This window comes from Hemiscyllium ocellatum, chromosome 48 (genome assembly GCF_020745735.1).
Source record: "Hemiscyllium ocellatum isolate sHemOce1 chromosome 48, sHemOce1.pat.X.cur, whole genome shotgun sequence".
Taxonomy (NCBI): Eukaryota; Metazoa; Chordata; class Chondrichthyes; order Orectolobiformes; family Hemiscylliidae; genus Hemiscyllium; species Hemiscyllium ocellatum.
In genome coordinates, this window is record NC_083448.1 from 1,585,146 (window position 1) to 1,598,377 (window position 13,232).

The window sequence follows — 13,232 nt, forward strand, 5'->3', positions numbered from 1 at the left end:
GCAGCCACAGAGAAAAGGGCAGGGAGATGTGGAGTCCTCAATAAATCCTGTAGTGAGATATGATCACTCACAGATAACAGAACACAGAGCTGTTAAAGGACTAGAAACTTCAACCCTCAAGACATGACATAGATATCGTGCTGAAGGTGTGAACAATGAGCGTAAACATCCCAGGCTGAAATACCAACCTCTTGTAAGAGGATTGATCTGAGCTTCGTGATGCTGAGCCTTCCTGAGACAGCATAGGAAGCTCACGGTTATCAATCAGGCATGTGCTGTCTTAGTGAGGATAGAGGAACCGAGGTGAATGAATGCTTACATTGAGAAGGTAGTAGAAAACATTTGATCTTTCTTTTCTCTATTCCATCTTCAGGACTCTCTGTTTCCATGTCACAGAGTCACACAGCACGGAAACATACCTTTCGCTCCACGTCATCTGTTCCAGCGCCTTGAATTTTTCCAACTCCGTGGACAATCCCTCTCTCTTTAACCTCGTATCCCCACAGTCCCTCCGTATAGATGAAACGTACTCCAATGCTATTTGTACTCCCTGGCTCTGTAAATTGCTCCAGTCTCAATACCATGCACAACCTCAATAACATTCTAGTCTAGTCACTCCTATAACCCGTATTTCTCTACATGTTTCCAATATGTCGAGCCTACTGTGTCTCTGTAACATTCTACAGCCCGCACAAACCTGCCCATGAGTGCCCCTTGCAGAAGTCCCTCTAGAACATGGTATCACTGAAACGTTCTCCAGGCGCTATAGCACTCCTGTCTGCTGTCTTACAGAATTGTGATATCCTCGAATTCCAGGAGCAGCAATTACTGTTTTATATGCTGTTGCATTAGTTTGGAACTTTGGGGAAAAGAAGTCAAAACAACAGCAGTTTTTAAAAGGAGAAGAACAGACAAAGGAAGCATATGGTGAGCTCAGTACAGGAGAAAGAGAGAAAAAGAAACTGACACCACAGTGAACCCGCACAGTTACTGCCTTTGCTGTTTGAATTCATGTATTGCGGGACATTGCAGTGCATCTGGGAAAATTAAGAAAGAGTGAAATTCTCAACTGATCTTGTCGGAACTGTTTGGGCGATGTTTACAGCACAGAATGAGATAAGTTAATTGTTGTAAGTGGCCAACAGATATCTTGCCGTAGCGAGTAGAGTTGATTCTTTCTTTCTGAAGTAAAAACTGATGGCAATGCAGCAGACCTGACTTCATAGCCCTTACTAACACTCTAAACTCCTGCGGTCCATCAACTCTCAGACTCTTAGGCTCCTCCAAAACGCACACCTCTTCTTGGCTGTGTAAACTGATTCAGTCTTTTGGAAACTCACAACCACAGGAAACACCTGCAACTCCGCCAACCACCCCATCTTTGCAATCTTCAGCCTCGACAACCCTCTCTATTTCTGCAGCTCTAACCACAATCTCTCTCTATGAACTCTCCAATCCGTACAATCCTCACTGCTTCTAATTCCTGAAGGTCTGCTAACCATCCCTGTCTGTGAGCTTTTCAGTCCTTCCAAATGTCATTATCTCTAACGCCTTCAGCTCCAAGTACCACCCCTAACTGTGTGATGTCCAGTCGCTTTAAAACTCTATTTTTTGTACGTTGTTTAGGACTGCGGAACCTGTACCTATGCGTGACATATTTCATGTCTGTCCACCAATAGTCATCACAAATCACCTGATGTTCCCCCGCTCTCTACAATCCTTCTATTCTATGTAACTTTCTCTCATGCCTGCAGCCCCGTTATCTCCGGTTATAGATCCTTGTTCAGAGTAACAGTTGTCGCAGCACCGATCCTGTGTGAAGACATAGATCTACGGTGTATCAGTAAACTTGCCTCATCTTCTACGTTCTAATGACTTCAAGTTCAATTTTCTCACCTCTCCAATTCAATATCAGTACATTGAGAATCATTCTGGTGAGTCCTTTCTCTGCTGCCTTCAAAACAATAATATTTTCCCGCCAGTTAGACGATCAAACCTGTTGACATTATTTCGGTGTGGGCAGACTGGAGCCCACTGAATTATTACAAACCTTCCCAAGTTTATTCTCCTTTCCCTTGCTAATCAATGCCAACCTTCCAGTTACCGTCTTTATGGCCTGCTGAACCTGCACGCCACCTTTCTGAGATTTATGCACATGGTTTTGAAGTTATTTTATATTGTATCTTCGGCAGTTGATCGGAAACCAACAAGTGACAGTAATAATCAGGAAAGGGTTGGAATGAGTCATATGTGATTCGCCAGAAAACAAAAATGCAAATTTATAAACCCATAAAATAAGCAAATACCATAAGAACATCATTGTTTCAAGTAGGCAGTACAGTGGCTGGGGGGGGTTAGTACTGCTTACTCAGAACGCCAAGGACGCGGGGTCGATTGTTTGAGTACATTCTCCCCATATCTGCATGGGTTTCCTCTTGGAGTTCTGTTTTCTCGCCACAGGTAGATGATTTGGCTCAGCTGCTGGAGCCTTACTAAATTACGCATAATGTTCAGGAAATCTGTTTGTGGACACATTCGTCGGTGAAATATAGAGTAATAGCGTGGGGGAGTGGGTCTGCGTGGTGTGCTCTACGGACCTGATTCTGTGATTCTATGGTCAGATATTGGAGTAGGTCATTTGGACAATCGAGTCAACTCTGTCAATTCGATTACAGTTAAACTTTTTTCGCAATATCATTTCTCATTCGCTCCGTCTAAAATTTGATCCCCTGAATCGTCAAGATCCTATTTATCTCTGAGATAAATACATTGAATTAATCCGCGTTTAGTTGCTAGTTGGTGTTAGTGAATGCGGATTGGTAATTGTCTCCCTGTTTGTTACGCTACCTTGAAATAAATCTCGGAACAGAGAGACAGGATTCTCTGACACCGGGATTCATGAAAGCCCATTAACCAACAGACACCCTCAGGCAACAGCATAACAGGACATAAAAAAATAAAAATCCTATACCAATCGTGTATAAGAAACTCATAAATTACAAGAGTCCATGGAAAGATATCATAAAATACTACATGGGACAAACAGGGATACACCTCGTAATCCGAATGCACCACTGAACACCAGGACAAGCTGTCCCAAGTCGCCAAATGCACAGATGACAGGGACCACAAATTCGACTCGGGTAACAAAATGATCATAGGACAAGATAAACAGGGGACAGCGGGAGAAGGTCTGGACGCCTGGCAAGAACAACGAACACGTTGACCTGGACACAATATCAGCCATGACAGTGAACAATCAGAACCAAAAAGTTGAATGAGCAGAAGCGTAACCAAACAAAATCCAGAACACACAGTAGAGGAGCGCTTCACAGATGGCTCCTAAGTACAGAAGATGTTTCCGAGACCTGGACGAAACTTCCCAGCTCAGCTAACATAACAACAAAATGGCAACAAACTCCCATGCCACAACTTTCGCATAAACCGTTAACAGAGGAAAGAATTTGAAATTTGCCTGATTGGTTGTGTGTTTCAAGATGGATAAAACAAGCATTTGAGATGCCATCACAGTGGCCCATTACCGAGCCTGGTATCTGGTTGTTTCGGCTGTGCGGCTCTATACTCTCCACAGGCAGGGGAGAGAGTCTTTGATCTTCCTGGACAGATTTGGAGAAAAGTTCTCGGATAGGTGAGAGCAGATAGCCATGCCCCGGCGGGACAGAGAGCCTGGTATCTTCCTGATCTCCTTGTGGGTCTGTTTTCCAGACTGAATTTAAGAAGCGGCAAATATCTAATTTACTGGTAATTGTTCTGTTCTGAATGTATTTACCAGTTCTACGTCGATGTTTCAGACTGTGATTCTGAAATGAAACTATTACACAGGCAGGATTGAATGCAGCAACAACTCCCAAATCAGAATTCTTGACGAGTGTTTTGCTTAACAGAGTCTCTGATCAGAGCATATTTTTACACCCTGCAATGTTACAATTGAAATGCTAAGCTATTTCAGCTGGTGAGAATTGAATGTGCATCAATGACCATAATCTGTAAATATACCGCCATTCCTGTCAGATTAGATTAGATTACTTACAGTGTGGAAACAGGCCCTTCGGCCCAACAAGTCCACACCGACCCGCCGAAGCGCAACCCACCCAGACCCCTACATTTACCCCTTACCTAACACTAGGGGCAATTTAGCATGGCCAATTCACCTGACCCGCACATCTTTGGACTGTGGGAGGAAACCGGAGCACCCGGAGGAAACCCACGCAAACACAGGGAGAACGTGCAATCTCCACACAGTCAGTCGCCTGAGACGGGAATTGAACCCGGGTCTCAGGCGCTGTGAGGCAGCAGTGCTAACCACTGTGCCACCGTGCCGCCCACTAAGATTTAGATTAGATTAGACTTAGACTTAGATTGTGGGATCCATCTACACGCCTCATGTACCCGTTTGCCCTGCCACTGCCTCCGATTTTATTTCTTCTGTAGATAAACACAGGGAACTAGGTCACATGGCATTTTGTCAAGGCATCATGTTAATTTAGCGTTTCCGTTTTAAAAGCTCTTGTTGACAGAATATTGATATGGCTGGTTCAGATCCTTTTTCACTTCAAACAAAACGGAAAGCCTTGTCTCTGTAATCTGCTTCAACCCCGACAACAAGTCCTAAACCTATAATATCTGCAAGCCTTAACGCATATTCATATTTTGCTCAGTACCACTGGACTCTACCGCCACCCCCATCTCTGGCACTTGCTACGATCCTTCAATATCCTCCTTATTTTTCAACAATGCAAACGAAATTATAGCTTTAATAAGAGAAACTAGGTCAGATGCAGCTGTCATTTTGGAGATGAGGCTGCAGTGTGACCAAGACTGAGCACTGAATACTCAAGGCTTTTCACCATTTATGCAGGAACGATAACTGGTCCAACACAGTGAAGTAGTATAACGTGTAAAGGATGGGATCAGTATTGTTGTGATGTTAGTCAATTTACACACTGCTCCACTCTGCTCTCTCCCCTCTTCCCTGCATATTGATGCAAGCGGATATTGGCAACATTTGAAAAATCAGAATATAGCAATGACACAGGAAATCATTCTGGACACTGCCTGCATTGGACAAAATACAATGTTGTTTTAAAACCCTCGTGACGCTCTCGAGACTACTGGACCTAGGTGCAGATGCCGGCACATTTTTAATATGATTTGAAAATGTCTGCCTCTACTCTGCATTCATGCATTACTTCCAGGTGCCTACTGAACACTGGGCGAAACAACAGCTTGCCTCACCACTTCTCTAATATTTCAATCAATTACACTAAACATTTGGGGCGGCACGGTGGCACAGTGGTTAGCACTGCTGCCTCACAGCGCCAGGGACCTGGGTTCAATTCCTGCCTCAGGCGGCTGACTGTGTGGAGTTTGCATGTTCTCCCCGTGTCTGCGTGGGTTTCCTCCAGGTGCTCCGGTTTCCTCCAACAGTCCAAAGATGTGCGGGTCAGGTGAATTGGCCATGCTAAATTGCCCGTAGTGTTAGGTAAGGGGTATATGTAGGGATATGGGTGGGTTGCGCTTCGGCGGGTCGGTGTGGACTTGTTGGGCCGAAGGGCCTGTTTCCACACTGTAAGTAATCTAATCTAATTTGCAGCTGGTAAATGAGCCCTCCAACAGGAATAATGTATTCTCTCCGTATCTACCCCGGCACCTGACAACATGTACACCCCAATCAAAACACCTCTCAGCAACTTCTGATCAAATCTTTTCATATAACTGCACTTTCACTTTTGCACGGCAATGAATCTCCTCTGTACATTCTCCAGTCCAATTTCATTCTTCCACGTGACGGGGTGACCAGACATGCACACAATACACAAGCTGTCACTGAACTCGTTATTTATATGGTTCCAGCATAAGCGTCCTGTGCTTATTTTGAGACATTGGCAGACATAGGGAATGATGCCATGTGATACATAACGAGATTATTGATGTGTCCGGATACCATCTGTCCACACTGAACATAATATCACTTATTTTGCATTTCTCTCGGTTGTTGATGTCACCAAATTTCTTGCCTTGCATTTCTCTGCGTTTCATGCCACATTCACCTGTACCCTGTAGATTCGGTTTTTAAAAAATATATGTCATGTAATCTCTTGTTAAATCCAAGAAAGTCATATTAAGTTACAAGTTACTGCCTCAATCCATCGGAGTGAGATTAATTGCAAAAGGTCTTCCATGAACAAATAAAGTCACACTGTACTGGAATCCCCAAAACTTCCACTCTGACCGTTTTCCGGTGTCTCAGAATTCCAACCTCAATCAATTCATTAACTCTCTGTTCCATATTAAACAAAGCTCTGGTCTTTGCCATTCACAGGTCCTCTGGCACCATCCGTGTATCCATTAAAGAAACGATAATCATGGACAGTATAAGGCAGGGATTTTTCATCGGGTTCTTCTAACAGCCTGCGATATTGTCTTAACTCCTTTAAAGGATATGGAACTTGCTTATAATTTCCCTCTGGATAACTTTATAGCTTCTAACATTTCACAATATATGATATGGGACACCAAATTATATCGGTATTATTAGACAAGGGGCAAAATCATCACTTGATTTGTTCAAGTCCCATTTTGATCGGGTTTTATAGAGGGTTTCTCACCGCATGTGTAATTGCATTTTCTGATAATATCATCCGCCATCTGCCTCATTATGTATCTTCACTGCCCATTTGGTTTTCCTCTTATCTCAAACTAAACCAATGTCTTTTTTCCTTCGTCATAACAACTGCCCACTACGTGAATATCACAGAATGGAAAAGTTTCCCTCTTACATGTGCTACATTTTTATGTCTTGGACTGGCAATCCTAAACTAGCCTTGATGTGGCAGAAGGAATAGGACTTGGGCCCCACCTTGTGGAGAAAAACCTGAGGTTCTGGTGAATGGCATGGTGTTGAAGAGGGGCATTAACTTCCTCCAGGACTGGCACGGGAGGCCATGACATCCGACCCAGCCAGTATGCTGAGGTCGACACCTGAATCAGTGAATAGCCTGCTGGGTGAATGCTCAGACGTGCAGGAAGAAGGTCAGTGACCTTCTCCACTCCACCAGGGACAGTGCAACTATTAGCACTTTGTGACCTCGCCCTCACTCTATCTCTGTTAATGCCGCCACCTCCCACCAGGGCTCCTATTCTCCCGCTCTGACTGAATGCAGCATCTTCTCTCTGTCTCTAACCTTTTCTTTGCTCATCTACCCAACACTAATTGGTGTCAGAGCTGCCGAATCAGTGACACAGTACATGTCGCCACTTACCCCCCAGCTGGGCTAGCAATAAAAGCGGTGCCAACCACCTCCATCTACCTTAATACTTCGTGGCATTTATCTAATTTCATAAGGAACCATCGCGCAACAGGGCAGCAAGAATCAATAGGGATTGGGTTCTCCCAACATTGAGCTCCTCAACCCTTCACAGGGGAAGGATTCTGAACCTGACAATGAAGGCAGGCAGACTGACCATATACAAGCTGCCGGACTGTTATCTTGACTCACTGTGCAGGGAAACCTAACTGACTAGGAGCAATGATATCAAGCTTCCTGGTTTTGCGGCTGTGCTAAATTACAAGGGCAATACAGCAGTCAGATGAGCATGGTGGCTGTGGTTAATTGGAAATAATGCTAAAAGCAGGGTAAGGAAAGGCAAGAATTCTGTGTGCATTCAAGTGAATATAAAGTATGTGTGCAGACTACAGGTGCAGTCCATGAGCCTGGTGTATATCACGTAGCACAGTGTTCTTTCAGCAGCATTACCAAAGAGTTGTCAGTGCACCCTGAGCTACAGCTTTGAAGTACAGAAGTGTAATTTCAATGCGTCGGCGATGTGCTGCGATGGCATGGCGAGGTTACCGTATGACAGATGCCAGCATTGGTGAATGTAGAAATCGTGCCGCTTCTATCTGTGCAGTGTCCCCCAAGACATTGGTGTCCAAGATAGAAGTCTGCAGGAGCGAGGGGCGAGATGGAGTCACCAGTTGCCAGATCTGACTTTCAAGTCAAATTCTCAAAATTGAGTTTCCTCACAGTGGGCGGGATGATTTGAAGCTGCAAATTGATGAGGAGATATCTACATTCATGCGTCTGTTGATCATCAGTAATGAATCAGTCAGGAACTGACCACTATCTTGCTGAAATCCTGCCATAAAGAACATTACAGCACAAGAACGGGCCATGCGGCCCACCAAGATGCCAACTGACATATGATGCCTTCTGGAAGGTATAAGAAGACTTATCATTTTATTTCCTTTTTGCTTATGTTGTTGTCAAGACATCTCTTCGCCATTGCTATTGTATCTTCTTCTACAACCTCCATTATCAGTGCATTTCAGGCTCTTTCACATTCTGTTTGGAACAGAAAAAAAATCTTGCTTCTCATATATCCTTCAAACTTTCCCACTTTTACCTACAAACTATGCGCCCTAGTAATTGTCAAATTTAAACTGAAAAAGTCTCCCACTGTCTATTCTAACCATGCCTCTCAGGGTTTTGTGAACCTCTATCAGGTCGCCCTGAGCCATGATATTCAATTGAGAACAAGCCAATTTTGTTCAGTTTCTCTCAGGACGAATATCCTCCTAATTACAGAACATCTTAGTAAACTTGTTTTTTTAAAGAAAACTCCTCCAACACCTCCACATCCTTTTGCTGATCTTGTTTCTAGTATTGTACACAATATCCCAAAACTAGCCGAAATAAACTCCTATCTAGCTGCAACATGACATTCCAATTTTGATATTCTATGGTGTGATTGATGTATGCACTCATATGATTGGCTTTCTTAACCAAACTGTTCACCTGTATTGCCAAGTTCAGGGAAATGTGGACGTGCATGCCCATATCCCTTCGAATGTTGAAGCTACTTAGAGTTCTTTCATTTACTGCATTAGTTTCTCCTGCAGCAGACTTTCTAAACTGTGTCACGACGCAGTTGTCCAGGTTAAATTCTATTTGCATTTTCTCCAAACAAGTCTCCAGCCTATTTATATCCAGCTCCATTCTCTGCCAATCACCTTCAGAATCCGCAAATCTCCAATCTATTTAAAAGTTTACAGTTAGAAAAAACCGACTTCCATCACTCCCCTGTCTTCTTTGATCAAGCAGTTCTGGATCCACTTTATCATCAGACCGCTGATAGAATTTTACTTCGCTTTATGTTGGAGCCTGCCATAGGAACCCTATCACTGAACTTGAAATTTCCATAGGGCGAACATCCATCTCTGTGCCCTCATCACTTACTTTTGTTACTTTCGCAAAATGTACAATCAATTTTGTGAAGCACGATCTTCCCCACACAAAGCCATGTTGCCTTTCGCGAGTCAGTCAATGTTTTTCGCAACGTGAGTTAGTCCTATCTCCATGAATCTCCAATAATTTCTCTGACACTGACGCAAGACTCATGACTTGAAATTTGTTCGATTAACCCTTTTGCCCTTCTTCAACTAAGGAAAGAAGATTAACTATTCTCCAGTTCTTTGCAACATTACCTGTCACTGAAGAGCATATAATTAGTGCACACAAGGCCCCAGCAATTCACTCCCTTGCTTACCGCAGTATCCTTCAATTTATTGCGTCACATTGTGGAGACTTTACTACTTCAATGCTTTTTTTCGAAACGGACAGTATGTCCTCCATTTTTAAATGTTGAAAGGCTCTGGAATGTAAACATATCCTTCTCTCGACTCACCATCCACCATGTCCTTCTTCCTTTTTGAAAACCGGTGCAAAGTGTTCATTAAGTATATCACCTTCTTCCTCCACGCATTAATTCCCTCATTTATGTTTGAGACTGTCTGCTCATTCCTTGGCTACCCTCTTAAGCCAGATGAACGGATTTAGAATTTTCCTTAATCCTGTTTTCCAAAAATATATCATGCTGCCTTTTCGCCCTCCAACTCCTTTCTTACGTATTTTCTATTTTTATTTCTATTTTTGAGGCCTTCAATTGTCTTCTGTTTCCAAACTTTTGGATGTGCTTCCTTTCTCTATTTACTGAGCTCATACTTTCTCTAGACTCCTGGTGTTTTCAAATCTTGCAATCTTTACCACTCTGTCTCAGTGACTAGATGTATATTGGAAACGCAGTAATATCACGGATGTTCTGATGGGCGTCTCAGTCAATTCTCCCAGACTCATCACGATAGCCCACATTGGTGAAGTCCCTTTAATGTTCAATTCAAATCCAGAATCATATAGAAACCTTCTGCATCTACAGGTGGCTTCTGTTGTTTGCCTTTTATGTTCCTTCCTCTACGTATTTTAGTTCTCTGCATTGAAAATAAATCTGCTAAAGATTGTTTTATATATCCTTCCAGCATCATTTCACACACACTGTTTGCTTCTTAATTTCTTTTTGAATGTTAGCCCGCCACATTCCACACTCCTCTCGGCTTCCTGCAGTATTGAGTTCCCTCATTCTGATGTAAGTTCTCCTGTTCTGTTTGCTTGTGTCCCAACTTCCAGGGAGCACTGCATTTTATATGTGAGAATTCATTTTCTCAGAACGACTTTAATCTACCCTCAAAATACCAACTACGTCTCTTATTCTGTTTAATCTTCTCGTTATTGTTTCCTGGTCACTTGAATGAAATCCTTTCTCAGTTAAATAAAATTGAATTCGGTCATACTAAGAATCCAGCTTTGATCTAGATATGTCCTTGACATACTTATGTTTGAATGAAATGAATGATGACAACTATTCCCCACTTACTGCTTTTTTCTTCCAGGTAGCAGTGGCAATGAGTGTGGATGGTCCCCTATGAGAAGCAACACGGTAAACAAACCTGTGGGTAAGTGTCGGTAGTGTACGGTAGGCGGGATTATGGACGGAGCACATTCAAGTGTATTGCTTAATGTTTAATTGTGTCAAACTGTTTGAGCACTTTCAGTTAAGAGTAGATTATTCCAACGTATACCTGACGTTGTGATATTGGACAGGCTTTGGCAAGACAGGAGAAACTTTTCAAGCAACAGGATTTCCAAATTCTGTTCTGATGGTTTCACGGTAGCAGTGATATGGTCTTGGATATACCTGAGAATGTTAGTGCCAATGAATTCAGCAATGGTACTATCTTTGAATGTTGAATAGCGATGACGATATGCTTTATTATGGTCATTGTTGGCGTTTGTGTCGCAAAAATGTTGATTGTCACTTGTCAACCCAAACCTGGCGGTTGTTCGAGTATTTCTGTATTTGGACTGAATTTGTGATCAGAGGAGTTGAACGTTATAAACACATGAGGAAACCTTATCACATCTGACAATGTGAAGGGGCAGCTTGCAGATACCTGGTGTTCCAAAGTATGCCTTTGTTCCTCAAGGTGGCAGTGTTTTTGGAAGGTGCTGTCTCATATGTTGTGATGCAATGAATGTTGCAGATGATACGTACTGATACGACTGACCGTTAGTGGTAGAGGGAATGGTAGGTCGTGGAATTGTTTGCAATTAAATGGGCTCCTTTTGTCCTGGGTTAGTCCTGGGATGTAAACCATCAAAGGCTTTGGGGAGTCAGAAGGTGAATAACTCACTGCAGAATTACTCGCTTCTGACCTGCTCTTGAGGACAGTGTTATTTGTATGCGTAGTGCAGGACAATTTCTGGTCAATGATAACATCCAGAATTCTGATGCTGATACTAGCGTCTCTGTGATGTTAATGCCTTTGAAAAGCAAAGAAGGAATGGTTTGATTCTTTATTGTCCTATTTGTCTACTATTTATGCGGAGTGATCATTACTTGCCATTTGTAAGACGAAACCTGAATATTTTCCATGTCTTGTTGAATTTGAAATGGACAGTTTCAGGAATTGTATAATCAATGTATATTCCCACGTCTGATCTTATGATGGATAGAGGGTCATTGCAGCAGCCTAAAATGTTTGAGCTTCAGACAATCCCTTCCCTGAGGAATGGCTGCCGAGCTGTCATGGAGTTCCTATTACTGACACTGACAACAATCATTTTCTTTTGCTCATGAAAATTCCAACCAATAGTGTACACCTCTCAGATTCTGATTAAGTATGATGTTACCCTGTTTCCAATTGTGACACACTGTTAAATGGTATTTCGGTGTTAAGAGTAATTATTCTCACTGCTTCATCAGAGATCCATTTTGTTGAACATAGCTTGCAATGAGGTCAGGTGCTGAGTGAGCCTGATGTGATAATAACTGAATGACCCTGATCAGGTTATGCTGATTGGTCACATTATTGCTGACATCCTCCTTCAAATTTACATGGTAGACTGTACACCAATGGTCAATTGACTGGCTGCAATGCAAGTGCCCTGCTTAATTGTTAAATGACATACTTAGGCATGATATCACATTGTTGGTTGATGTGAGCGGTCTTGCTGAAATGGAACTGATTGGCTTGAGATGTGGTAATCTCTGGAATTAAATCGCAGTTTTCAGTGCCTCCAGCCACTGATTTTGACATCGTGTGGAGTGAATCGAATTGCCTGAAGACTGAGATCTGTGACCCTGGGTCCTACTGAGGGAGGCCGAAATGGATCATTTGCACAACACTGCTGGCTGAAGATTGTTACAAATGAAGCAGCTTTATTTTCTTTTTCCCTGATGTTCCACACTCGCCCATAACTGGGGATTTCATTGCTGGAGAGCAGCCTACTCCTCCAATGGTGACTTTCATTGTCAATTAACTTTTATGACTACATGCGGCAGGATCACACCAATAGATCTGAACTATTAGCTGGGTGATCACTGAACTTTGTCCATGTCCTGCTGCAGAGCTTTCTCGCAGCCACAGGATGCATAATCAATGCCGACTATTATATCTATTATATATCATTGAGCTGATCCCTCTGCCTTGTTGTGTCGTGCCAGTGGGACAGAACCTACAAGAGAGTGTTGTTAGGTTGCCTGGGAAATAGTCATTTCCACAGAATCCTGCTTTACAAACAATGGTTGACTGATGCTTGATGAGTCAATGGAAAATACATATTAGATAACTTGCAATGTGGAAACAGGCCCTTCGGCCCAACAAGTCCACACCGACCGGCCGAAGTGCAACCCACCCAGTCTCATTCCACTACAGTTACCCCTTCACCCAACACTACGGGCAATTTAGCATGGCCAATTCACCTAACCTGCACATTTTTCGACTGTGGGAGGAAACCGGAGCAACCGGAGGAAGCCCACGCCGACACGGGGAAAATGCGCAAACTCCACACAGTCTGTCGCCTGAGGTGGGAATT